The sequence below is a fragment of the Lissotriton vulgaris genome, chromosome 10, assembly GCF_964263255.1.
Source record: "Lissotriton vulgaris chromosome 10, aLisVul1.2, whole genome shotgun sequence".
Classification (NCBI taxonomy): domain Eukaryota; kingdom Metazoa; phylum Chordata; class Amphibia; order Caudata; family Salamandridae; genus Lissotriton; species Lissotriton vulgaris.
In genome coordinates, this window is record NC_141698.1 from 358,428,451 (window position 1) to 358,454,141 (window position 25,691).

Genomic DNA, 25,691 nt, shown 5'->3' on the forward strand with positions numbered 1-25,691 from the left:
TCCTATACCCCTCCTCTCTGACCTCACACAATCTGACTAGGCTCCTCCTAAGCCCCTCCTCTGCTGTCTGACCCCACCCAACCTGCCCAGGCTCCTCCTATACCCCTCCTCTCTGACCCCACCCAATCTGACTAGGCTCCTCCTAAGCCCCTAGGCTCCTCCTAAGCCCCTCCTCAGCTGTCTGACCCCACCCATTCTGCCCAGGCTCCTCCTAAGCCCCTCCTCTCTGACTCCACCCAATCTGACTAGGCTCCTCCTATACCCCCTCTGCCCAGGCTCCTCCTATACCCCTCCTCTCTGACCTCACACAATCTGACTAGGCTCCTCCTAAGCCCCTCCTCTGCTGTCTGACCCCACCCAACCTGCCCAGGCTCCTCCTATACACCTCCTCTCTGACCCCACCCAATCTGACTAGGCTCCTCCTAAGCCCCTCCTCTGCTGTCTGACCCCACCCAACCTGCCCAGGCTCCTCCTATACCCCTCCTCTCTGACCCCACCCAATCTGACTAGGCTCCTCCTAAGCCCCTAGGCTCCTCCTAAGCCCCTCCTCTGCTGTCTGACCCCACCCATTCTGCCCAGGCTCCTCCTATACCCCTCCTCTCTGACCCCACCCAATCTGACTAGGCTCCTCCTAAGCCCCTCCTCTGCTGTCTGACCCCACCCATTCTGCCCAGGCTCCTCCTATTTGACCCCACCCAATCTGACTAGGCTCCTCCTATACCCCCTCTGCCCAGGCTCCTCCCATACCCCTCCGACCTCACCCATTCTGCCCAGGCTCCTCCTATTTGACCCCACCCGTTCTGCCCAGGCTCCTCCTAAGGCCTTCCTCTCTGACCCCACCCATTCTGCCCAGGCTCCTCCTATACCCTTCCTCTCTGACCCCACCCATTCTGCCCAGGCTCCTCCTATACCCCTCCTATTTGACCCCACCCAATCTGACTAGGCTCCTCCTAAGCCCCTCCTCTCTGACCTCACCCAATCTGACTAGGCTCCTCCTATACCCCCTCTGCCCAGGCTCCTCCTATACCCCTCCTCTCTGGCCTCACCCAATCTGACTAGGCTTCTCCTAAGCCCCTCCTCTGCTGTCTGACCCCACCCAACCTGCCCAGGCTCCTCCTAAGCCCCTAGGCTCCTCCTAAGCCCCTCCTCTGCTGTCTGACCCCACCCATTCTGCCCAGGCTCCTCCTATACCCCTCCTCTCTGACCCCACCCAATCTGACTAGGCTCCCCCTAAGCCCCTCCTCTGCTGTCTGACCACACCCATTCTGCCCAGGCTCCTCCTATTTGACCCCACCCAATCTGACTAGGCTCCTCCTAAGCCCCTAGGCTCCTCCTAAGCCCCTCCTCTGCTGTCTGACCCCAACCCCTCTGCTCAGGCTCCTCCTATACCCCTCTGACCCCACCCATTCTGCCCAGGCTCCTCCCATACCCCTCTGACCCCACCCATTCTGCCCAGGCTCCTCCTATACCCCTCCTATTTGACCCCACCCAATCTGACTTGGCTCCTCCTAAACCCCTCCTCTGCTGTCTGACCCCACCCATTCTGCCCAGGCTCCTCCTAAGCCCCTCCTCTCTGACTCCACCCATTCTGCCCAGGCTCCTCCTAAGCCCCTCCTCTGCTGTCTGACCCCACCCAATTTGACTAGGCTCCTCCTAAACCCCTCCTCTGCTGTCTGACCCCACCCAATCTGACTAGGCTCCTCCTATACCCCTCCTCTCTGACCTCACCCCCTCTGCTCAGGCTCCTCCTATACCCCCTCCTCTCTGACCCCACCCATTCTGCCCAGGCTCCTCCTATACCCCTCCTATTTGAACCCACCCAATCTGACTAGGCTCCTCCTAAGCCCCTCCTCTGCTGTCTGACCCCACCCATTCTGCCCAGGCTCCTCCTATTTGACCCCACCCAATCTGACTAGGCTCCTCCTAAGCCCCTCCTCTCTGACCTCACCCAATCTGACTAAGCTCCTCCTACGCCAATCCTCTCTGGCCTCACCCAATCTGACTAGGCTTCTCCTAAGCCCCTCCTCTGCTGTCTGACCCCACCCATTCTGCCCAGGCTCCTCCTATACCCCTCCTCTCTGACTCCACCCATTCTGCCCAGGCTCCTCCTAAGCCCCTCCTCTCTGACTCCACCCAATCTGACTAGGCTCCTCCTATACCCCCTCTGCCCAGGCTCCTCCTATACCCCTCCTCTCTGACCTCACACAATCTGACTAGGCTCCTCCTAAGCCCCTCCTCTGCTGTCTGACCCCACCCAACCTGCCCAGGCTCCTCCTATACCCCTCCTCTCTGACCCCACCCAATCTGACTAGGCTCCTCCTAAGCCCCTAGGCTCCTCCTAAGCCCCTCCTCAGCTGTCTGACCCCACCCATTCTGCCCAGGCTCCTCCTATACCCCTCCTCTCTGACCCCAGCCAATCTGACTAGGCTCCTCCTATACCCCCTCTGCCCAGGCTCCTCCTATACCCCTCCTCTCTGACCTCACACAATCTGACTAGGCTCCTCCTAAGCCCCTCCTCTGCTGTCTGACCCCACCCATTCTGCCCAGGCTCCTCCTATTTGACCCCACCCAATCTGACTAGGCTCCTCCTAAGCCCCTCCTCTGCTGTCTGACCGCACCCCCTCTGCTCAGGCTCCTCCTATAACCCCTGACCCCACCCATTCTGCCCAGGCTCCTCCCATACCCCTCTGACCCCACCCATTCTGCCCAGGCTCCTCCTATACCCCTCCTATTTGACCCCACCTAATCTGACTTGGCTCCTCCTAAACCCCTCCTCTGCTGTCTGACCCCACCCATTCTGCCCAGGCTCCTCCTATTTGACCCCACCCAATCTGACTAGGCTCCTCCTAAGCCCCTCCTCTCTGACCTCACCCAATCTGACTAGGCTCCACCTAAACCCCTCCTCTGCTGTCTGACCCCACCCATTCTGCCCAGGCTCCTCTCTGACTCCACCCATTCTGCCCAGGCTCCTCCTAAGCCCCTCCTCTGCTGTCTGACCCCACCCATTCTGACTAGGCTCCTCCTAAACCCCTCCTCTGCTGTCTGACCCCACCCATTCTGCCCAAGCTCTCCTCCTATACCCCCTCCTCTCTGACCCCACCCATTCTGCCCAGGCTCCTCCTATACCCCTTCTATTTGACCCCACCCAATCTGACTAGGCTCCTCCTAAGCCCCTCCTCTGCTGTCTGACCCCACCCATTCTGCCCAGGCTCCTCCTATTTGACCCCACCCAATCTGACTAGGCTCCTCCTAAGCCCCTCCTCTCTGACCTCACCCAATCTGACTAGGCTTCTCCTAAGCCCCTCCTCTCTGACTCCACCCAATCTGACTAGGCTCCTCCTATACCCCCTCTGCCCAGGCTCCTCCTATACCCCTCCTCTCTGACCTCACACAATCTGACTAGGCTCCTCCTAAGCCCCTCCTCTGCTGTCTGACCCCACCCAACCTGCCCAGGCTCCTCCTATACACCTCCTCTCTGACCCCACCCAATCTGACTAGGCTCCTCATAAGCCCCTCCTCTGCTGTCTGACCCCACCCAACCTGCCCAGGCTCCTCCTATACCCCTCCTCTCTGACCCCACCCAATCTGACTAGGCTCCTCCTAAGCCCCTAGGCTCCTCCTAAGCCCCTTCTCTGCTGTGTGACCCCACCCATTCTGCCCAGGCTCCTCCTATACCCCTCCTCTCTGACCCCACCCAATCTGACTAGGCTCCTCCTATACCCCCTCTGCCCAGGCTCCTCCCATACCCCTCCGACCTCACCCATTCTGCCCAGGCTCCTCCTATTTGACCCCACCCATTCCGCCCAGGCTCCTCCTAAGGCCTTCCTCTCTGACCCCACCCATTCTGCCCAGGCTCCTCCTATACCCTTCCTCTCTGACCCCACCCATTCTGCCCAGGCTCCTCCTATACCCCTCCTATTTGACCCCACCCAATCTGACTAGGCTCCTCCTAAGCCCCTCCTCTCTGACCTCACCCAATCTGACTAGGCTCCTCCTATACCCCCTCTGCCCAGGCTCCTCCTATACCCCTCCTCTCTGGCCTCACCCAATCTGACTAGGCTTCTCCTAAGCCCCTCCTCTGCTGTCTGACCCCACCCAACCTGCCCAGGCTCCTCCTAAGCACCTAGGCTCCTCCTAAGCCCCTCCTCTGCTGTCTGACCCCACCCATTCTGCCCAGGCTCCTCCTATACCCCTCCTCTCTGACCCCACCCAATCTGACTAGGCTCCCCCTAAGCCCCTCCTCTGCTGTCTGACCACACCCATTCTGCCCAGGCTCCTCCTATTTGACCCCACCCAATCTGACTAGACTCCTCCTAAGCCCCTAGGCTCCTCCTAAGCCCCTCCTCTGCTGTCTGACCCCACCCCCTCTGCTCAGGCTCCTCCTATACCCCTCTGACCCCACCCTTTCTGCCCAGGCTCCTCCCATACCCCTCTGACCCCACCCATTCTGCCCAGGCTCCTCCTATACCCCTCCTATTTGACCCCACCCAATCTGACTTGGCTCCTCCTAAACCCCTCCTCTGCTGTCTGACCCCACCCATTCTGCCCAGGCTCCTCCTAAGCCCCTCCTCTCTGACTCCACCCATTCTGCCCAGGCTCCTCCTAAGCCCCTCCTCTGCTGTCTGACCCCACCCAATCTGACTAGGCTCCTCCTAAACCCCTCCTCTGCTGTCTGACCCCACCCAATCTGACTAGGCTCCTCCTATACCCCTCCTCTCTGACCTCACCCCCTCTGCTCAGGCTCCTCCTATACCCCCTCCTCTCTGACCCCACCCATTCTGCCCAGGCTCCTCCTATACCCCTCCTATTTGACCCCACCCAATCTGACTAGGCTCCTCCTAAGCCCCTCCTCTGCTGTCTGACCCCACCCATTCTGCCCAGGCTCCTCCTATTTGACCCCACCCAATCTGACTAGGCTCCTCCTAAGCCCCTCCTCTCTGACCTCACCCAATCTGACTAGGCTTCTCCTAAGCCCCTCCTCTGCTGTCTGACCCCACCCAACCTGCCCAGGCTCCTCCTATACCCCTCCTCTCTGACCCCACCCAATCTGACTAGGCTCCTCCTGAACGCCTCCTCTGCTGTCTGACCCCACCCATTCTGCCCAGGCTCCTCCTATACCCCCTCCTCTCTGACTCCACCCATTCTGCCAGGCTCCTCCTAAGCCCCCCCTCTCTGACTCCACCCAATCTGACTAGGCTCCTCCTATACCCCCTCTGCCCAGGCTCCTCCTATACCCCTCCTCTCTGACCTCACCCAATCTGACTAGGCTCCTCCTAAGCCCCTCCTCTCTGACTCCACCCAATCTGACTAGGCTCCTCCTATACCCCCTCTGCCCAGGCTCCTCCTATACCCCTCCTCTCTGACCTCACCCAATCTGACTAGGCTCCTCCTAAGCCCCTCCTCTCTGACTCCACCCAATCTGACTAGGCTCCTCCTATACCCCCTCTGCCCAGGCTCCTCCTATACCCCTCCTCTCTGACCTCACACAATCTGACTAGGCTCCTCCTAAGCCCCTCCTCTGCTGTCTGACCCCACCCAACCTGCCCAGGTTCCTCCTATACACCTCCTCTCTGACCCCACCCAATCTGACTAGGCTCCTCCTAAGCCCCTCCTCTGCTGTCTGACCCCACCCAACCTGCCCAGGCTCCTCCTATACCCCTCCTCTCTGACCCCACCCAATCTGACTAGGCTCCTCCTAAGCCCCTAGGCTCCTCCTAAGCCCCTCCTCTGCTGTGTGACCCCACCCATTCTGCCCAGGCTCCTCCTATACCCCTCCTCTCTGACCTCACCCAATCTGACTAGGCTCCTCCTATACCCCCTCTGCCCAGGCTCCTCCCATACCCCTCCGACCTCCCCCATTCTGCCCAGGCTCCTCCTATTTGACCCCACCCATTCTGCCCAGGCTCCTCCTAAGGCCTTCCTCTCTGACCCCACCCATTCTGCCCAGGCTCCTCCTATACCCTTCCTCTCTGACCCCACCCATTCTGCCCAGGCTCCTCCTATACCCCTCCTATTTGACCCCACCCAATCTGACTAGGCTCCTCCTAAGCCCCTCCTCTCTGACCTCACCCAATCTGACTAGGCTCCTCCTATACCCCCTCTGCCCAGGCTCCTCCTATACCCCTCCTCTCTGGCCTCACCCAATCTGACTAGGCTTCTCCTAAGCCCCTCCTCTGCTGTCTGACCCCACCCAACCTGCCCAGGCTCCTCCTAAGCACCTAGGCTCCTCCTAAGCCCCTCCTCTGCTGTCTGACCCCACCCATTCTGCCCAGGCTCCTCCTATACCCCTCCTCTCTGACCCCACCCAATCTGACTAGGCTCCCCCTAAGCCCCTCCTCTGCTGTCTGACCACACCCATTCTGCCCAGGCTCCTCCTATTTGACCCCACCCAATCTGACTAGACTCCTCCTAAGCCCCTAGGCTCCTCCTAAGCCCCTCCTCTGCTGTCTGACCCCACCCCCTCTGCTCAGGCTCCTCCTATACCCCTCTGACCCCACCCATTCTGCCCAGGCTCCTCCCATACCCCTCTGACCCCACCCATTCTGCCCAGGCTCCTCCTATACCCCTCCTATTTGACCCCACCCAATCTGACTTGGCTCCTCCTAAACCCCTCCTCTGCTGTCTGACCCCACCCATTCTGCCCAGGCTCCTCCTAAGCCCCTCCTCTCTGACTCCACCCATTCTGCCCAGGCTCCTCCTAAGCCCCTCCTCTGCTGTCTGACCCCACCCAATCTGACTAGGCTCCTCCTAAACCCCTCCTCTGCTGTCTGACCCCACCCAATCTGACTAGGCTCCTCCTATACCCCTCCTGTCTGACCTCACCCCCTCTGCTCAGGCTCCTCCTATACCCCCTCCTCTCTGACCCCACCCATTCTGCCCAGGCTCCTCCTATACCCCTCCTATTTGACCCCACCCAATCTGACTAGGCTCCTCCTAAGCCCCTCCTCTGCTGTCTGACCCCACCCATTCTGCCCAGGCTCCTCCTATTTGACCCCACCCAATCTGACTAGGCTCCTCCTAAGCCCCTCCTCTCTGACCTCACCCAATCTGACTAGGCTTCTCCTAAGCCCCTCCTCTGCTGTCTGACCCCACCCAACCTGCCCAGGCTCCTCCTATACCCCTCCTCTCTGACCCCACCCAATCTGACTAGGCTCCTCCTGAACGCCTCCTCTGCTGTCTGACCCCACCCATTCTGCCCAGGCTCCTCCTATACCCCCTCCTCTCTGACTCCACCCATTCTGCCAGGCTCCTCCTAAGCCCCTCCTCTCTGACTCCACCCAATCTGACTAGGCTCCTCCTAAGCCCCTCCTCTCTGACTCCACCCAATCTGACTAGGCTCCTCCTATACCCCCTCTGCCCAGGCTCCTCCTATACCCCTCCTCTCTGACCTCACCCAATCTGACTAGGCTCTTCCTAAGCCCCTCCTCTGCTGTCTGACCCCACCCAACCTGCCCAGGCTCCTCCTATACCCCCTCCTCTCTGACTCCACCCATTCTGCCAGGCTCCTCCTAAGCCCCTCCTCTCTGACTCCACCCAATCTGACTAGGCTCCTCCTATACCCCCTCTGCCCAGGCTCCTCCTATACCCCTCCTCTCTGACCTCACACAATCTGACGAGGCTCCTCCTAAGCCCCTCCTCTGCTGTCTGACCCCACCCATTCTGCCCAGGCTCCTCCTATTTGACCCCACCCAATCTGACTAGGCTCCTCCTAAGCCCCTCCTCTGCTGTCTGACCGCACCCCCTCTGCTCAGGCTCCTCCTATACCCCTCTGACCCCACCCATTCTGCCCAGGCTCCTCCCATACCCCTCTGACCCCACCCATTCTGCCCAGGCTCCTCCTATACCCCTCCTATTTGACCCCTCCCAATCTGACTTGGCTCCTCCTAAACCCCTCCTCTGCTGTCTGACCCCACCCATTCTGCTTAGGCTCCTCCTAAGCCCCTCCTCTCTGACTCCACCCATTCTGCCCAGGCTCCTCCTAAGCCCCTCCTCTGCTGTCTGACCCCACCCATTCTGACTAGGCTCCTCCTAAACCCCTCCTCTGCTGTCTGACCCCACCCATTCTGCCCAAGCTCTCCTCCTATACCCCGTCCTCTCTGACCCCACCCATTCTGCCCAGGCTCCTCCTATACCCCTTCTATTTGACCCCACCCAATCTGACTAGGCTCCTCCTAAGCCCCTCCTCTGCTGTCTGACCCCACCCATTCTGCCCAGGCTCCTCCTATTTGACCCCACCCAATCTGACTAGGCTCCTCCTAAGCCCCTCCTCTCTGACCTCACCCAATCTGACTAGGCTCCTCCTAAACCCCTCCTCTGCTGTCTGACCCCACCCATTCTGCCCAGGCTCCTCCTAAGCCCCTCCTCTCTGACTCCACCCATTCTGCCCAGGCTCCTCCTAAGCCCCTCCTCTGCTGTCTGACCCCACCCATTCTGACTAGGCTCCTCCTAAACCCCTCCTCTGCTGTCTGACCCCACCCATTCTGCCCAAGCTCTCCTCCTATACCCCCTCCTCTCTGACCCCACCCATTCTGCCCAGGCTCCTCCTATACCCCTTCTATTTGACCCCACCCAATCTGACTAGGCTCCTCCTAAGCCCCTCCTCTGCTGTCTGACCCCACCCATTCTGCCCAGGCTCCTCCTATTTGACCCCACCCAATCTGACTAGGCTCCTCCTAAGCCCCTCCTCTCTGACCTCACCCAATCTGACTAGGCTTCTCCTAAGCCCCTCCTCTCTGACTCCACCCAATCTGACTAGGCTCCTCCTATACCCCCTCTGCCCAGGCTCCTCCTATACCCCTCCTCTCTGACCTCACACAATCTGACTAGGCTCCTCCTAAGCCCCTCCTCTGCTGTCTGACCCCACCCAACCTGCCCAGGCTCCTCCTATACACCTCCTCTCTGACCCCACCCAATCTGACTAGGCTCCTCCTAAGCCCCTCCTCTGCTGTCTGACCCCACCCAACCTGCCCAGGCTCCTCCTATACCCCTCCTCTCTGACCCCACCCAATTTGACTAGGCTCCTCCTAAGCCCCTAGGCTCCTCCTAAGCCCCTACTCTGCTGTGTGACCCCACCCATTCTGCCCAGGCTCCTCCTATACCCCTCCTCTCTGACCCCACCCAATCTGACTAGGCTCCTCCTATACCCCCTCTGCCCAGGCTCCTCCCATACCCCTCCGACCTCACCCATTCTGCCCAGGCTCCTCCTATTTGACCCCACCCATTCTGCCCAGGCTCATCCTAAGGCCTTCCTCTCTGACCCCACCCATTCTGCCCAGGCTCCTCCTATACCCTTCCTCTCTGACCCCACCCATTCTGCCCAGGCTCCTCCTATACCCCTCCTATTTGACCCCACCCAATCTGACTAGGCTCCTCCTAAGCCCCTCCTCTCTGACCTCACCCAATCTGACTAGGCTCCTCCTATACCCCCTCTGCCCAGGCTCCTCCTATACCCCTCCTCTCTGGCCTCACCCAATCTGACTAGGCTTCTCCTAAGCCCCTCCTCTGCTGTCTGACCCCACCCAACCTGCCCAGGCTCCTCCTAAGCACCTAGGCTCCTCCTAAGCCCCTCCTCTGCTGTCTGACCCCACCCATTCTGCCCAGGCTCCTCCTATACCCCTCCTCTCTGACCCCACCCAATCTGACTAGGCTCCCCCTAAGCCCCTCCTCTGCTGTCTGACCACACCCATTCTGCCCAGGCTCCTCCTATTTGACCCCACCCAATCTGACTAGACTCCTCCTAAGCCCCTAGGCTTCTCCTAAGCCCCTTCTCTGCTGTCTGACCCACCCCCTCTGCTCAGGCTCCTCCTATACCCCTCTGACCCCACCCATTCTGCCCAGGCTCCTCCCATACCCCTCTGACCCCACCCATTCTGCCCAGGCTCCTCCTATACCCCTCCTATTTGACCCCACCCAATCTGACTTGGCTCCTCCTAAACCCCTCCTCTGCTGTCTGACCCCACCCATTCTGCCCAGGCTCCTCCTAAGCCCCTCCTCTCTGACTCCACCCATTCTGCCCAGGCTCCTCCTAAGCCCCTCCTCTGCTGTCTGACCCCACCCAATCTGACTAGGCTCCTCCTAAACCCCTCCTCTGCTGTCTGACCCCACCCAATCTGACTAGGCTCCTCCTATACCCCTCCTCTCTGACCTCATCCCCTCTGCTCAGGCTCCTCCTATACCCCCTCCTCTCTGACCCCACCCATTCTGCCCAGGCTCCTCCTATACCCCTTCTATTTGACCCCACCCAATCTGACTAGGCTCCTCCTAAGCCCCTCCTCTGCTGTCTGACCCCACCCATTCTGCCCAGGCTCCTCCTATTTGACCCCACCCAATCTGACTAGGCTCCTCCTAAGCCCCTCCTCTCTGACCTCACCCAATCTGACTAGGCTCCTCCTAAACCCCTCCTCTGCTGTCTGACCCCACCCATTCTGCCCAGGCTCCTCCTAAGCCCCTCCTCTCTGACTCCACCCATTCTGCCCAGGCTCCTCCTAAGCCCCTCCTCTGCTGTCTGACCCCACCCATTCTGACTAGGCTCCTCCTAAACCCCTCCTCTGCTGTCTGACCCCACCCATTCTGCCCAAGCTCTCCTCCTATACCCCCTCCTCTCTGACCCCACCCATTCTGCCCAGGCTCCTCCTATACCCCTTCTATTTGACCCCACCCAATCTGACTAGGCTCCTCCTAAGCCCCTCCTCTGCTGTCTGACCCCACCCATTCTGCCCAGGCTCCTCCTATTTGACCCCACCCAATCTGACTAGGCTCCTCCTAAGCCCCTCCTCTCTGACCTCACCCAATCTGACTAGGCTTCTCCTAAGCCCCTCCTCTCTGACTCCACCCAATCTGACTAGGCTCCCCCTAAGCCCCTCCTCTGCTGTCTGACCACACCCATTCTGCCCAGGCTCCTCCTATTTGACCCCACCCAATCTGACTAGACTCCTCCTAAGCCCCTAGGCTTCTCCTAAGCCCCTCCTCTGCTGTCTGACCCACCCCCTCTGCTCAGGCTCCTCCTATACCCCTCTGACCCCACCCATTCTGCCCAGGCTCCTCCCATACCCCTCTGACCCCACCCATTCTGCCCAGGCTCCTCCTATACCCCTCCTATTTGACCCCACCCAATCTGACTTGGCTCCTCCTAAACCCCTCCTCTGCTGTCTGACCCCACCCATTCTGCCCAGGCTCCTCCTAAGCCCCTCCTCTCTGACTCCACCCATTCTGCCCAGGCTCCTCCTAAGCCCCTCCTCTGCTGTCTGACCCCACCCAATCTGACTAGGCTCCTCCTAAACCCCTCCTCTGCTGTCTGACCCCACCCAATCTGACTAGGCTCCTCCTATACCCCTCCTCTCTGACCTCATCCCCTCTGCTCAGGCTCCTCCTATACCCCCTCCTCTCTGACCCCACCCATTCTGCCCAGGCTCCTCCTATACCCCTTCTATTTGACCCCACCCAATCTGACTAGGCTCCTCCTAAGCCCCTCCTCTGCTGTCTGACCCCACCCATTCTGCCCAGGCTCCTCCTATTTGACCCCACCCAATCTGACTAGGCTCCTCCTAAGCCCCTCCTCTCTGACCTCACCCAATCTGACTAGGCTTCTCCTAAGCCCCTCCTCTGCTGTCTGACCCCACCCAACCTGCCCATGCTCCTCCTATACCCCTCCTCTCTGACCCCACCCAATCTGACTAGGCTCCTCCTGAACGCCTCCTCTGCTGTCTGACCCCACCCATTCTGCCCAGGCTCCTCCTATACCCCCTCCTCTCTGACTCCACCCATTCTGCCCAGGCTCCTCCTAAGCCCCTCCTCTCTGACTCCACCCAATCTGACTAGGCTCCTCCTGAACGCCTCCTCTGCTGTCTGACCCCACCCATTCTGCCCAGGCTCCTCCTATACCCCCTCCTCTCTGACTCCACCCATTCTGCCAGGCTCCTCCTAAGCCCCTCCTCTCTGACTCCACCCAATCTGACTAGGCTCCTCCTATACCCCCTCTGCCCAGGCTCCTCCTATACCCCTCCTCTCTGACCTCACCCAATCTGACTAGGCTCCTCCTAAGCCCCTCCTCTGCTGTCTGACCCCACCCAACCTGCCCAGGCTCCTCCTATACACCTCCTCTCTGACCCCACCCAATCTGACTAGGCTCCTCCTAAGCCCCTCCTCTGCTGTCTGACCCCACCCAACCTGCCCAGGCTCCTCCTATACCCCTCCTCTCTGACCCCACCCAATCTGACTAGGCTCCTCCTAAGCCCCTAGGCTCCTCCTAAGCCCCTCCTCTGCTGTCTGACCCCACCCATTCTGCCCAGGCTCCTCCTATACCCCTCCTCTCTGACCCCACCCAATCTGACTAGGCTCCTCCTAAGCCCCTCCTCTGCTGTCTGACCCCACCCATTCTGCCCAGGCTCCTCCTATTTGACCCCACCCAATCTGACTAGGCTCCTCCTATACCCCCTCTGCCCAGGCTCCTCCCATACCCCTCCGACCTCACCCATTCTGCCCAGGCTCCTCCTATTTGACCCCACCCATTCTGCCCAGGCTCCTCCTAAGGCCTTCCTCTCTGACCCCACCCATTCTGCCCAGGCTCCTCCTATACCCTTCCTCTCTGACCCCACCCATTCTGCCCAGGCTCCTCCTATACCCCTCCTATTTGACCCCACCCAATCTGACTAGGCTCCTCCTAAGCCCCTCCTCTCTGACCTCACCCAATCTGACTAGGCTCCTCCTATACCCCCTCTGCCCAGGCTCCTCCTTTACCCCTCCTCTCTGGCCTCACCCAATCTGACTAGGCTTCTCCTAAGCCCCTCCTCTGCTGTCTGACCCCACCCAACCTGCCCAGGCTCCTCCTAAGCCCCTAGGCTCCTCCTAAGCCCCTCCTCTGCTGTCTGACCCCACCCATTCTGCCCAGGCTCCTCCTATACCCCTCCTCTCTGACCCCACCCAATCTGACTAGGCTCCCCCTAAGCCCCTCCTCTGCTGTCTGACCACACCCATTCTGCCCAGGCTCCTCCTATTTGACCCCACCCAATCTGACTAGGCTCCTCCTAAGCCCCTAGGCTCCTCCTAAGCCCCTCCTCTGCTGTCTGACCCCACCCCCTCTGCTCAGGCTCCTCCTATACCCCTCTGACCCCACCCATTCTGCCCAGGCTCCTCCCATACCCCTCTGACCCCACCCATTCTGCCCAGGCTCCTCCTATACCCCTCCTCTATGACTCCACCCATTCTGCCCAGGCTCCTCCTAAGCCCCTCCTCTGCTGTCTGACCCCACCCAATCTGACTTGGCTCCTCCTAAACCCCTCCTCTGCTGTCTGACCCCACCCATTCTGCCCAGGCTCCTCCTAAGCCCCTCCTCTCTGACTCCACCCATTCTGCCCAGGCTCCTCCTAAGCCCCTCCTCTGCTGTCTGACCCCACCCAATCTGACTAGGCTCCTCCTAAACCCCTCCTCTGCTGTCTGACCCCACCCAATCTGACTAGGCTCCTCCTATACCCCTCCTCTCTGACCTCACCCCCTCTGCTCAGGCTCCTCCTATACCCCCTCCTCTCTGACCCCACCCATTCTGCCCAGGCTCCTCCTATACCCCTCCTATTTGAGCCCACCCAATCTGACTAGGCTCCTCCTAAGCCCCTCTCTGCTGTCTGACCCCACCCATTCTGCCCAGGCTCCTCCTATTTGACCCCACCCAATCTGACTAGGCTCCTCCTAAGCCCCTCCTCTCTGACCTCACCCAATCTGACTAAGCTCCTCCTACGCCCCTCCTCTCTGGCCTCACCCAATCTGACTAGGCTTCTCCTAAGCCCCTCCTCTGCTGTCTGACCCCACCCATTCTGCCCAGGCTCCTCCTATACCCTTCCTCTCTGACCCCACCCATTCTGCCCAGACTCCTCCTATACCCCTCCTATTTGACCCCACCCAATCTGACTAGGCTCCTCCTAAGGCCATCCTCTCTGACCCCACCCATTCTGCCCATGCTCCTCCTATACCCTTCCTCTCTGACCCCACCCATTCTACCCAGACTCCTCCTATACCCCTCCTATTTGACCCCACCCAATCTGACTTGGCTCCTCCTAAACCCCTCCTCTGCTGTCTGACCCCACCCATTCTGCCCAGGCTCCTCCTATACCCCCTCCTCTCTGACTCCACCCATTTTGCCCAGGCTCCTCCTAAGCCCCTCCTCTCTGACTCCACCCAATCTGACTAGGCTCCTCCTATACCCCCTCTGCCCAGGCTCCTCCTATACCCCTCCTCTCTGACCTCACACAATCTGACTAGGCTCCTCCTAAGCCCCTCCTCTGCTGTCTGACCCCACCCAACCTGCCCAGGCTCCTCCTATACCCCTCCTCTCTGACCCCACCCAATCTGACTAGGCTCCTCCTAAGCCCCTAGGCTCCTCCTAAGCCCCTCCTCAGCTGTCTGACCCCACCAATTCTGCCCAGGCTCCTCCTATACCCCTCCTCTCTGACCCCAGCCAATCTGACTAGGCTCCTCCTAAGCCCCTCCTCTACTGTCTGACCCTACCCATTCTGCCCAGGCTCCTCCTATTTGACCCCACCCAATCTGACTAGGCTCCTCCTAAGCCCCTCCTCTGCTGTCTGACCGCACCCCCTCTGCTCAGGCTCCTCCTATACCCCTCTGACCCCACCCATTCTGCCCAGGCTCCTCCCATACCCCTCTGACCCCACCCATTCTGCCCAGGCTCCTCCTATACCCCTCCTATTTGACCCCACCCAATCTGACTTGGCTCCTCCTAAACCCCTCCTCTGCTGTCTGACCCCACCCATTCTGCCCAGGCTCCTCCTAAGCCCCTCCTCTCTGACTCCACCCATTCTGCCCAGGCTCCTCCTAAGCCCCACCTCTGCTGTCTGACCCCACCCATTCTGACTAGGCTCCTCCTAAACCCCTCCTCTGCTGTCTGACCCCACCCATTCTGCCCAAGCTCTCCTCCTATACCCCCTCCTCTCTGACCCCACCCATTCTGCCCAGGCTCCTCCTATACCCCTTCTATTTGACCCCACCCAATCTGACTAGGCTCCTCCTAAGCCCCTCCTCTGCTGTCTGACCCCACCCATTCTGCCCAGGCTCCTCCTATTTGACCCCACCCAATCTGACTAGGCTCCTCCTAAGCCCCTCCTCTCTGACCTCACCCAATCTGACTAGGCTCCTCCTATACCCCCTCTGCCCAGGCTCCTCCTATGCCCCTCCTCTCTGACCTCACCCAATCTGACTAGGCTTCTCCTAAGCCCCTCCTCTGCTGTCTGACCCCACCCAACCTGCCCAGGCTCCTCCTATACCCCTCCTCTCTGACCCCACCCAATCTGACTAGGCTCCCCCTAAGCCCCTCCTCTGATGTCTGACCCCACCCATTCGGCCCAGGCTCCTCCTATTTGACCCCACCCAATGTGACTACGCTCCTCCTAAGCCCCTCCTCTGCTGTCTGACCCCACCCAACCTGCCCAGGCTGCTCCTATACCCCTCCTCTCTGACCCCAACCAATCTGACTAGGCTCCTCCTAAGCCCCTAGGCTCCTCCTAAGCCCCTCCTCTGCTGTCTGACCCCACCCAACCTGCCCAGGCTCCTCCTATACCCCTCCTCTCTGACCCCACCCAATCTGACTAGGCTCCTCCTAAGCCCCTAGGCTCCTCCTAAGCCCCTCCTCAGCTGTCTGACCCCACCCATTCTGCCCAGGCTCCTCCTATACCCCTCCTTCCTGACCCCAGCCAATCTGACTAGGCTCCTCCTAAGCCCCTCCTCTGCTGTCTGACCCCACCCATTCTGCCCAGGCTCCTCCTATTTGACCCCACCCAATCTGTCTAGGCTCCTCCTAAGCCACTCCTCTGCTGTCTGACCGCACCCCCTCTGCTCAGGCTCCTCCTATACCCCTCTGACCCCACCCATTCTGCCCAAGCTCCTCCCATACCCCTCTGACCCCACCCATTCTGCCCAGGCTCCTCCTATACCCCTCCTATTTGACCCCACCCAATCTGACTTGGCTCCTCCTAAACCCCTCCTCTGCTGTCTGACCCCACCCATTCTGCCCAGGCTCCTCCTAAGCCCCTCCTCTCTGACTCCACCCATTCTGCCCAGGCTCCTCCTAAGCCCCTCCTCTGCTGTCTGACCCCACCCATTCTGACTAGGCTCCTCCTAAACCCCTCCTCTGCTGTCTGACCCCACCCATTCTGCCCAAGCTCTCCTCCTATACCCCCTCCTCTCTGACCCCACCCATTCTGCCCAGGCTCCTCCTATACCCCTTCTATTTGACCCCACCCAATCTGACTAGGCTCCTCCTAAGCCCCTCCTCTGCTGTCTGACCCCACCCATTCTGCCCAGGCTCCTCCTATTTGACCCCACCCAATCTGACTAGGCTCCTCCTAAGCCCCTCCTCTCTGACCTCACCCAATCTGACTAGGCTTCTCCTAAGCCCCTCCTCTGCTGTCTGACCCCACCCAACTTGCCCAGGCTCCTCCTATACCCCTCCTCTCTGACCCCACCCAATCTGACTAGGCTCCTCCTGAACACCTCCTCTGCTGTCTGACCCCCACCCATTCTGCCCAGGCTCCTCCTATACCCCCTCCTCTCTGACTCCACCCATTCTGCCCAGGCTCCTCCTAAGCCCCTCCTCTCTGACTCCACCCAATCTGACTAGGCTCCTCCTATACCCCCTCTGCCCAGGCTCCTCCTATACCCCTCCTCTCTGACCTCACACAATCTGACTAGGCTCCTCCTAAGCCCCTCCTCTGCTGTCTGACCCCACCCAACCTGCCCAGGCTCCTCCTATACACCTCCTCTCTGACCCCACCCAATCTGACTAGGCTCCTCCTAAGCCCCTCCTCTGCTGTCTGACCCCACCCAACCTGCCCAGGCTCCTCCTATACCCCTCCTCTCTGACCCCACCTAATCTGACTAGGCTCCTCCTAAGCCCCTAGGCTCCTCCTATGCCCCTCCTCTGCTGTCTGACCCCACCCAATCTGCCCAGGCTCCTCCTATACCCCTCCTCTCTGACCCCACCCAATCTGACTAGGCTCCTCCTAAGCCCCTCCTCTGCTGTCTGACCCCACCCATTCTGCCCAGGCTCCTCCTATTTGACCCCACCCAATCTGACTAGGCTCCTCCTATACCCCCTCTGCCCAGGCTCCTCCTATACCCCTCCAACCTCACCCATTCTGCCCAGGCTCCTCCTATTTGACCCCACCCGTTCTGCCCAGGCTCCTCCTAAGGCCTTCCTCTCTGACCCCACCCATTCTGCCCAGGCTCCTCCTATACCCTTCCTCTCTGACCCCACCCATTCTGCCCAGGCTCCTCCTATACCCCTCCTATTTGACCCCACCCAATCTGACTAGGCTCCTCCTAAGCCCCTCCTCTCTGACCTCACCCAATCTGACTAGGCTCCTCCTATACCCCCTCTGCCCAGGCTCCTCCTATACCCCTCCTCTCTGGCCTCACCCAATCTGACTAGGCTTCTCCTAAGCCCCTCCTCTGCTGTCTGACCCCACCCAACCTGCCCAGGCTCCTCCTAAGCCCCTAGGCTCCTCCTAAGCCCCTCCTCTGCTGTCTGACCCCACCCATTCTGCCCAGGCTCCTCCTATACCCCTCCTCTCTGACCCCACCCGATCTAAGTAGGCTCCGCCTAAGGCCCTCCTCTGCTGTCTGACCACACCCATTCTGCCCAGGCTCCTCCTATTTGACCCCACCCAATCTGACTAGGCTCCTCCTAAGCCCCTCCTCTGCTGTCTGACCCCACCCCCTCTGCTCAGGCTCCTCCTATACCCCTCTGACCCCACCCATTCTGCCCAGGCTCCTCCCATACCCCTCTGACCCCACCCATTCCGCCCAGGCTCCTCCTATACCCCTCCTATTTGACCCCACCCAATCTGACTTGGCTCCTCCTAAACCCCTCCTCTGCTGTCTGACCTCACCCATTCTGCCCAGGCTCCTCCTAAGCCCCTCCTCTCTGACTCCACCCATTCTGCCCAGGCTCCTCCTAAGCCCCTCCTCTGCTGTCTGACCCCACCCAATCTGACTAGGCTCCTCCTAAACCCCTCCTCTGCTGTCTGACCCCACCCAATCTGACTAGGCTCCTCCTATACCCCTCCTCTCTGACCTCACCCCCTCTGCTCAGGCTCCTCCTATACCCCCTCCTCTCTGACCCCACCCATTCTGCCCAGGCTCCTGCTATACCCATCCTATTTGACCCCACCCAATCTGACTAGGCTCCTCCTAAGCCCCTCCTCTGCTGTCTGACCCCACCCATTCTGCCTAGGCTCCTCCTATTTGACTCCACCCAATCTGACTAGGCTCCTCCTAAGCCCCTCCTCTCTGACCTCACCCAATCTGACTAAGCTCCTCCTACGCCCCTCCTCTCTGGCCTCACCCAATCTGACTTGGCTCCTCCTAAACCCCTCCTCTGCTTTCTGACCCCACCCATTCTGCCCAGGCTCCTCCTATACCCCCTCCTCTCTGACTCCACCCATTCTGCCCAGGCTCCTCCTAAGCCCCTCCTCTCTGACCTCACACAATCTGACTAGGCTCCTCCTAAGCCCCTCCTCTGCTGTCTGCCCCACCCAACCTGCCCAGGCTCCTCCTATACCCCTCCTCTCTGACCCCACCCAATCTGACTAGGCTCCTCCTAAGCCCCTAGGCTCCTCCTAAGCCCCTCCTCAGCTGTCTGACCCCACCCATTCTGCCCAGGCTCCTCCTATAGCCCTCCTCTCTGACCCCAGCCAATCTGACTAGGCTCCTCCTATACCCCCTCTGCCCAGGCTCCTCCTATACCCCTCCTCTCTGACCTCACACAATCTGACTAGGCTCCTCCTAAGCCCCTCCTCTGCCTTCTGACCCCACCCATTCTGCCCAGGCTCCTCCTATTTGACCCCACCCAATCTGACTAGGCTCCTCCTAAGCCACTCCTCTGCTGTCTGACCGCACCCCCTCTGCTCAGGCTCCTCCTATACCCCTCTGACCCCACCCATTCTGCCCAAGCTCCTCCCATACCCCTCTGACCCCACCCATTCTGCCCAGGCTCCTCCTATACCCCTCCTATTTGACCCCACCCAATCTGACTTGGCTCCTCCTAAACCCCTCCTCTGCTGTCTGACCCCACCCATTCTGCCCAGGCTCCTCCTAAGCCCCTCCTCTCTGACTCCACCCATTCTGCCCAGGCTCCTCCTAAGCCCCTCCTCTGCTGTCTGACCCCACCCATTCTGACTAGGCTCCTCCTAAACCCCTCCTCTGCTGTCTGACCCCACCCATTCTGCCCAAGCTCTCCTCCTATACCCCCTCCTCTCTGACCCCACCCATTCTGCCCAGGCTCCTCCTATACCCCTTCTATTTGACCCCACCCAATCTGACTAGGCTCCTCCTAAGCCCCTCCTCTGCTGTCTGACCCCACCCATTCTGCCCAGGCTCCTCCTATTTGACCCCACCCAATCTGACTAGGCTCCTCCTAAGCCCCTCCTCTCTGACCTCACCCAATCTGACTAGGCTTCTCCTAAGCCCCTCCTCTGCTGTCTGACCCCACCCAACTTGCCCAGGCTCCTCCTATACCCCTCCTCTCTGACCCCACCCAATCTGACTAGGCTCCTCCTGAACACCTCCTCTGCTGTCTGACCCCCACCCATTCTGCCCAGGCTCCTCCTATACCCCCTCCTCTCTGACTCCACCCATTCTGCCCAGGCTCCTCCTAAGCCCCTCCTCTCTGACTCCACCCAATCTGACTAGGCTCCTCCTATACCCCCTCTGCCCAGGCTCCTCCTATACCCCTCCTCTCTGACCTCACACAATCTGACTAGGCTCCTCCTAAGCCCCTCCTCTGCTGTCTGACCCCACCCAACCTGCCCAGGCTCCTCCTATACACCTCCTCTCTGACCCCACCCAATCTGACTAGGCTCCTCCTAAGCCCCTCCTCTGCTGTCTGACCCCACCCAACCTGCCCAGGCTCCTCCTATACCCCTCCTCTCTGACCCCACCTAATCTGACTAGGCTCCTCCTAAGCCCCTAGGCTCCTCCTATGCCCCTCCTCTGCTGTCTGACCCCACCCAATCTGCCCAGGCTCCTCCTATACCCCTCCTCTCTGACCCCACCCAATCTGACTAGGCTCCTCCTAAGCCCCTCCTCTGCTGTCTGACCCCACCCATTCTGCCCAGGCTCCTCCTATTTGACCCCACCCAATCTGACTAGGCTCCTCCTATACCCCCTCTGCCCAGGCTCCTCCTATACCCCTCCAACCTCACCCATTCTGCCCAGGCTCCTCCTATTTGACCCCACCCGTTCTGCCCAGGCTCCTCCTAAGGCCTTCCTCTCTGACCCCACCCATTCTGCCCAGGCTCCTCCTATACCCTTCCTCTCTGACCCCACCCATTCTGCCCAGGCTCCTCCTATACCCCTCCTATTTGACCCCACCCAATCTGACTAGGCTCCTCCTAAGCCCCTCCTCTCTGACCTCACCCAATCTGACTAGGCTCCTCCTATACCCCCTCTGCCCAGGCTCCTCCTATACCCCTCCTCTCTGGCCTCACCCAATCTGACTAGGCTTCTCCTAAGCCCCTCCTCTGCTGTCTGACCCCACCCAACCTGCCCAGGCTCCTCCTAAGCCCCTAGGCTCCTCCTAAGCCCCTCCTCTGCTGTCTGACCCCACCCATTCTGCCCAGGCTCCTCCTATACCCCTCCTCTCTGACCCCACCCGATCTAAGTAGGCTCCGCCTAAGGCCCTCCTCTGCTGTCTGACCACACCCATTCTGCCCAGGCTCCTCCTATTTGACCCCACCCAATCTGACTAGGCTCCTCCTAAGCCCCTCCTCTGCTGTCTGACCCCACCCCCTCTGCTCAGGCTCCTCCTATACCCCTCTGACCCCACCCATTCTGCCCAGGCTCCTCCCATACCCCTCTGACCCCACCCATTCCGCCCAGGCTCCTCCTATACCCCTCCTATTTGACCCCACCCAATCTGACTTGGCTCCTCCTAAACCCCTCCTCTGCTGTCTGACCTCACCCATTCTGCCCAGGCTCCTCCTAAGCCCCTCCTCTCTGACTCCACCCATTCTGCCCAGGCTCCTCCTAAGCCCCTCCTCTGCTGTCTGACCCCACCCAATCTGACTAGGCTCCTCCTAAACCCCTCCTCTGCTGTCTGACCCCACCCAATCTGACTAGGCTCCTCCTATACCCCTCCTCTCTGACCTCACCCCCTCTGCTCAGGCTCCTCCTATACCCCCTCCTCTCTGACCCCACCCATTCTGCCCAGGCTCCTGCTATACCCATCCTATTTGACCCCACCCAATCTGACTAGGCTCCTCCTAAGCCCCTCCTCTGCTGTCTGACCCCACCCATTCTGCCTAGGCTCCTCCTATTTGACTCCACCCAATCTGACTAGGCTCCTCCTAAGCCCCTCCTCTCTGACCTCACCCAATCTGACTAAGCTCCTCCTACGCCCCTCCTCTCTGGCCTCACCCAATCTGACTTGGCTCCTCCTAAACCCCTCCTCTGCTTTCTGACCCCACCCATTCTGCCCAGGCTCCTCCTATACCCCCTCCTCTCTGACTCCACCCATTCTGCCCAGGCTCCTCCTAAGCCCCTCCTCTCTGACCTCACACAATCTGACTAGGCTCCTCCTAAGCCCCTCCTCTGCTGTCTGCCCCACCCAACCTGCCCAGGCTCCTCCTATACCCCTCCTCTCTGACCCCACCCAATCTGACTAGGCTCCTCCTAAGCCCCTAGGCTCCTCCTAAGCCCCTCCTCAGCTGTCTGACCCCACCCATTCTGCCCAGGCTCCTCCTATAGCCCTCCTCTCTGACCCCAGCCAATCTGACTAGGCTCCTCCTATACCCCCTCTGCCCAGGCTCCTCCTATACCCCTCCTCTCTGACCTCACACAATCTGACTAGGCTCCTCCTAAGCCCCTCCTCTGCCTTCTGACCCCACCCATTCTGCCCAGGCTCCTCCTATTTGACCCCACCCAATCTGACTAGGCTCCTCCTAAGCCCCTCCTCTGCTGTCTGACTGCACCCCCTCTGCTCAGGCTCCTCCTATACCCCTCTGACCCCACCCATTCTGCCCAGGCTCCTCCCATACCCCTCTGACCCCACCCATTCTGCCCAGGCTCCTCCTATACCCCTCCTATTTGACCCCACCCAATCTGACTTGGCTCCTCCTAAACCCCTCCTCTGCTGTCTGACCCCACCCATTCTGCCCAGGCTCTTCCTAAGCCCCTCCTCTCTGACTCCACCCATTCTGCCCAGGCTCCTCCTAAGACCCTCCTCTGCTGTCTGACCCCACCCATTCTGACTAGGCTCCTCCTAAACCCCTCCTCTGCTGTCTGACCCCACCCATTCTGCCGAAGCTCTTCTCCTATACCCCCTCCTCTCTGACCCCACCCATTCTGCCCAGGCTCCTCCTATACCCCTCCTATTTGACCCCACCCAATCTGACTTGGCTCCTCCTAAACCCCTCCTCTGCTGTCTGACCCCACCCATTCTGCCCAGGCTCCTCCTAAGCCCCTCCTCTCTGACTCCACCCATTCTGCCCAGGCTCCTCCTAAGCCCCTTCTCTGCTGTCTGACCCCACCCATTCTGACTAGGCTCCTCCTAAACCCCTCTTCTGCTGTCTGACCCCACTCATTCTGCCCAAGCTCTCCTCCTATACCCCATCCTCTCTGACCCCACCCATTCTGCCCAGGCTCCTCCCATACCCCTCTGACCCCACCCATTCTGCCCAGGCTCCTCCTATACCCCTCCTATTTGACCCCACCCAATCTGACTTGGCTCCTCCTAAACCCCTCCTCTGCTGTCTGACCCCAACCATTCTGCCCAGGCTCCTCCTAAGCCCCTCCTCTCTGACTCCACCCATTCTGCCCAGGCTCCTCCTAAGCCCCTCCTCTGCTGTCTGACCCCACCCAATCTGACTAGGCTCCTCCTAAACCCCTCCTCTGCTGTCTGACCCCACCCAATCTGACTAGGCTCCTCCTATACCCCTCCTCTCTGACCTCACCCCCTCTGCTCAGGCTCCTCCTATACCCCCTCCTCTCTGACCCCACCCATTCTGCCCAGGCTCCTCCTATACCCCTCCTATTTGACCCCACCCAATCTGACTAGGCTCCTCCTAAGCCCCTCCTCTGCTGTCTGACCCCACCCATTCTGCCCAGGCTCCTCCTATTTGACCCCACCCAATCTGACTAGGCTCCTCCTAAGCCCCTCCTCTCTGACCTCACCCAATCTGACTAGGCTTCTCCTAAGCCCCTCCTCTCTGGCCTCACCCAATCTGACTAGGATTCTCCTAAGCCCCTCCTCTGCTGTATGACCCCACCCAACCTGCCCAGGCTCCTCCTATACCCCTCCTCTCTGACCCCACCCAATCTGACTAGGCTCCTCCTGAACGCCTCCTCTGCTGTCTGACCCCACCCATTCTGCCCAGGCTCCTCCTATACCCCCTCCTCTCTGACTCCACCCATTCTGCCCAGGCTCCTCCTAAGCCCCTCCTCTCTGACTCCACCCAATCTGACTAGGCTCCTCCTATACCCCCTCTGCCCAGGCTCCTCCTATACCCCTCCTCTCTGACCTCACACAATCTGACTAGGCTCCTCCTAAGCCCCTCCTCTGCTGTCTGACCCCACCCAACCTGCCCAGGCTCCTCCTATACACCTCCTCTCTGACCCCACCCAATCTGACTAGGCTCCTCCTAAGCCCCTCCTCTGCTGTCTGACCCCACCCAACCTGCCCAGGCTCCTCCTATACCCCTCCTTTCTGACCCCACCCAATCTGACTAGGCTTCTCCTAAGCCCCTCCTCTTCTGTCTGACCCCACCCAACCTGCCCAGGCTCCTCCTATACCCCTCCTCTCTGACCCCACCCAATCTGACTAGGCTCCCCCTAAGCCCCTCCTCTGATGTCCGACCCCACCCATTCTGCCCAGGCTCCTCCTATTTGACCCCACCCAATCTGACTACGCTCCTCCTAAGCCCCTCCTCTGCTGTCTGACCCCACCCAACCTGCCCAGGCTGCTCCTATACCCCTCCTCTCTGACCCCAACCAATCTGACTAGGCTCCTCCTAAGCCCCTAGGCTCCTCCTAAGCCCCTCCTCTGCTGTCTGACCCCACCCAACCTGCCCAGGCTCCTCCTATACCCCTCCTCTCTGACCCCACCCAATCTGACTAGGCTCCTCCTAAGCCCCTAGGCTCCTCCTAAGCCCCTCCTCAGCTGTCTGACCCCACCCATTCTGCCCAGGCTCCTCCTATACCCCTCCTCTCTGACCCCAGCCAATCTGACTAGGCTCCTCCTAAGCCCCTCCTCTGCTGTCTGACCCCACCCATTCTGCCCAGGCTCCTCCTATTTGACCCCACCCAATCTGACTAGGCTCCTCCTAAGCCCCTCCTCTGCTGTCTGACCACACCCCCTCTGCTCAGGCTCCTCCTATACCCCTCTGACCCCACCCATTCTGCCCAAGCTCCTCCCATACCCCTCTGACCCCACCCATTCTGCCCAGGCTCCTCCTATACCCCTCCTATTTGACCCCACCCAATCTGACTTGGCTCCTCCTAAACCCCTCCTCTGCTGTCTGACCCCACCCATTCTGCCCAGGCTCCTCCTAAGCCCCTCCTCTCTGACTCCACCCATTCTGCCCAGGCTCCTCCTAAGCCCCTCCTCTGCTGTCTGACCCCACCCATTCTGACTAGGCTCCTCCTAAACCCCTCCTCTGCTGTCTGACCCCACCCATTCTGCCCAAGCTCTCCTCCTATACCCCCTCCTCTCTGACCCCACCCATTCTGCCCAGGCTCCTCCTATACCCCTTCTATTTGACCCCACCCAATCTGACTAGGCTCCTCCTAAGCCCCTCCTCTGCTGTCTGACCCCACCCATTCTGCCCAGGCTCCTCCTATTTAACCCCACCCAATCTGACTAGGCTCCTCCTAAGCCCCTCCTCTCTGACCTCACCCAATCTGACTAGGCTTCTCCTAAGCCCCTCCTCTGCTGTCTGACCCCACCCAACTTGCCCTGGCTCCTCCTATACCCCTCCTCTCTGACCCCACCCAATCTGACTAGGCTCCTCCTAAGCCCCGAGGCTCCTCCTAAGCCCCTCCTCAGCTGTCTGACCCCACCCATTCTGCCCAGGCTCCTCCTATACCCCCTCCTCTCTGACTCCACCCATTCTGCCCAGGCTCCTCCTAAGCCCCTCCTCTCTGACTCCACCCAATCTGACTAGGCTCCTCCTATACCCCCTCTGCCCAGGCTCCTCCTATACCCCTCCTCTCTGACCTCACACAATCTGACTAGGCTCCTCCTAAGCCCCTCCTCTGCTGTCTGACCTCACCCAACCTGCCCAGGCTCCTCCTATACACCTCCTCTCTTACCCCACCCAATCTGACTAGGCTCCTCCTAAGCCCCTCCTCTGCTGTCTGACCCCACCCAACCTGCCCAGGCTCCTCCTATACCCCTCCTCTCTGACCCCACCTAATCTGACTAGGCTCCTCCTAAGCCCCTAGGCTCCTCCTAAGCCCCTCCTCTGCTGTCTGACCCCACCCATTCTGCCCAGGCTCCTCCTATACCCCTCCTCTCTGACCACACCCAATCTGACTAGGCTCCTCCTAAGCCCCTCCTCTGCTGTCTGACCCCACCCATTCTGCCCAGGCTCCTCCTATTTGACCCCACCCAATCTGACTAGGCTCCTCCTATACCCCCTCTGCCCAGGCTCCTCCCATACCCCTCCGACCTCACCCATTCTGCCCAGGCTCCT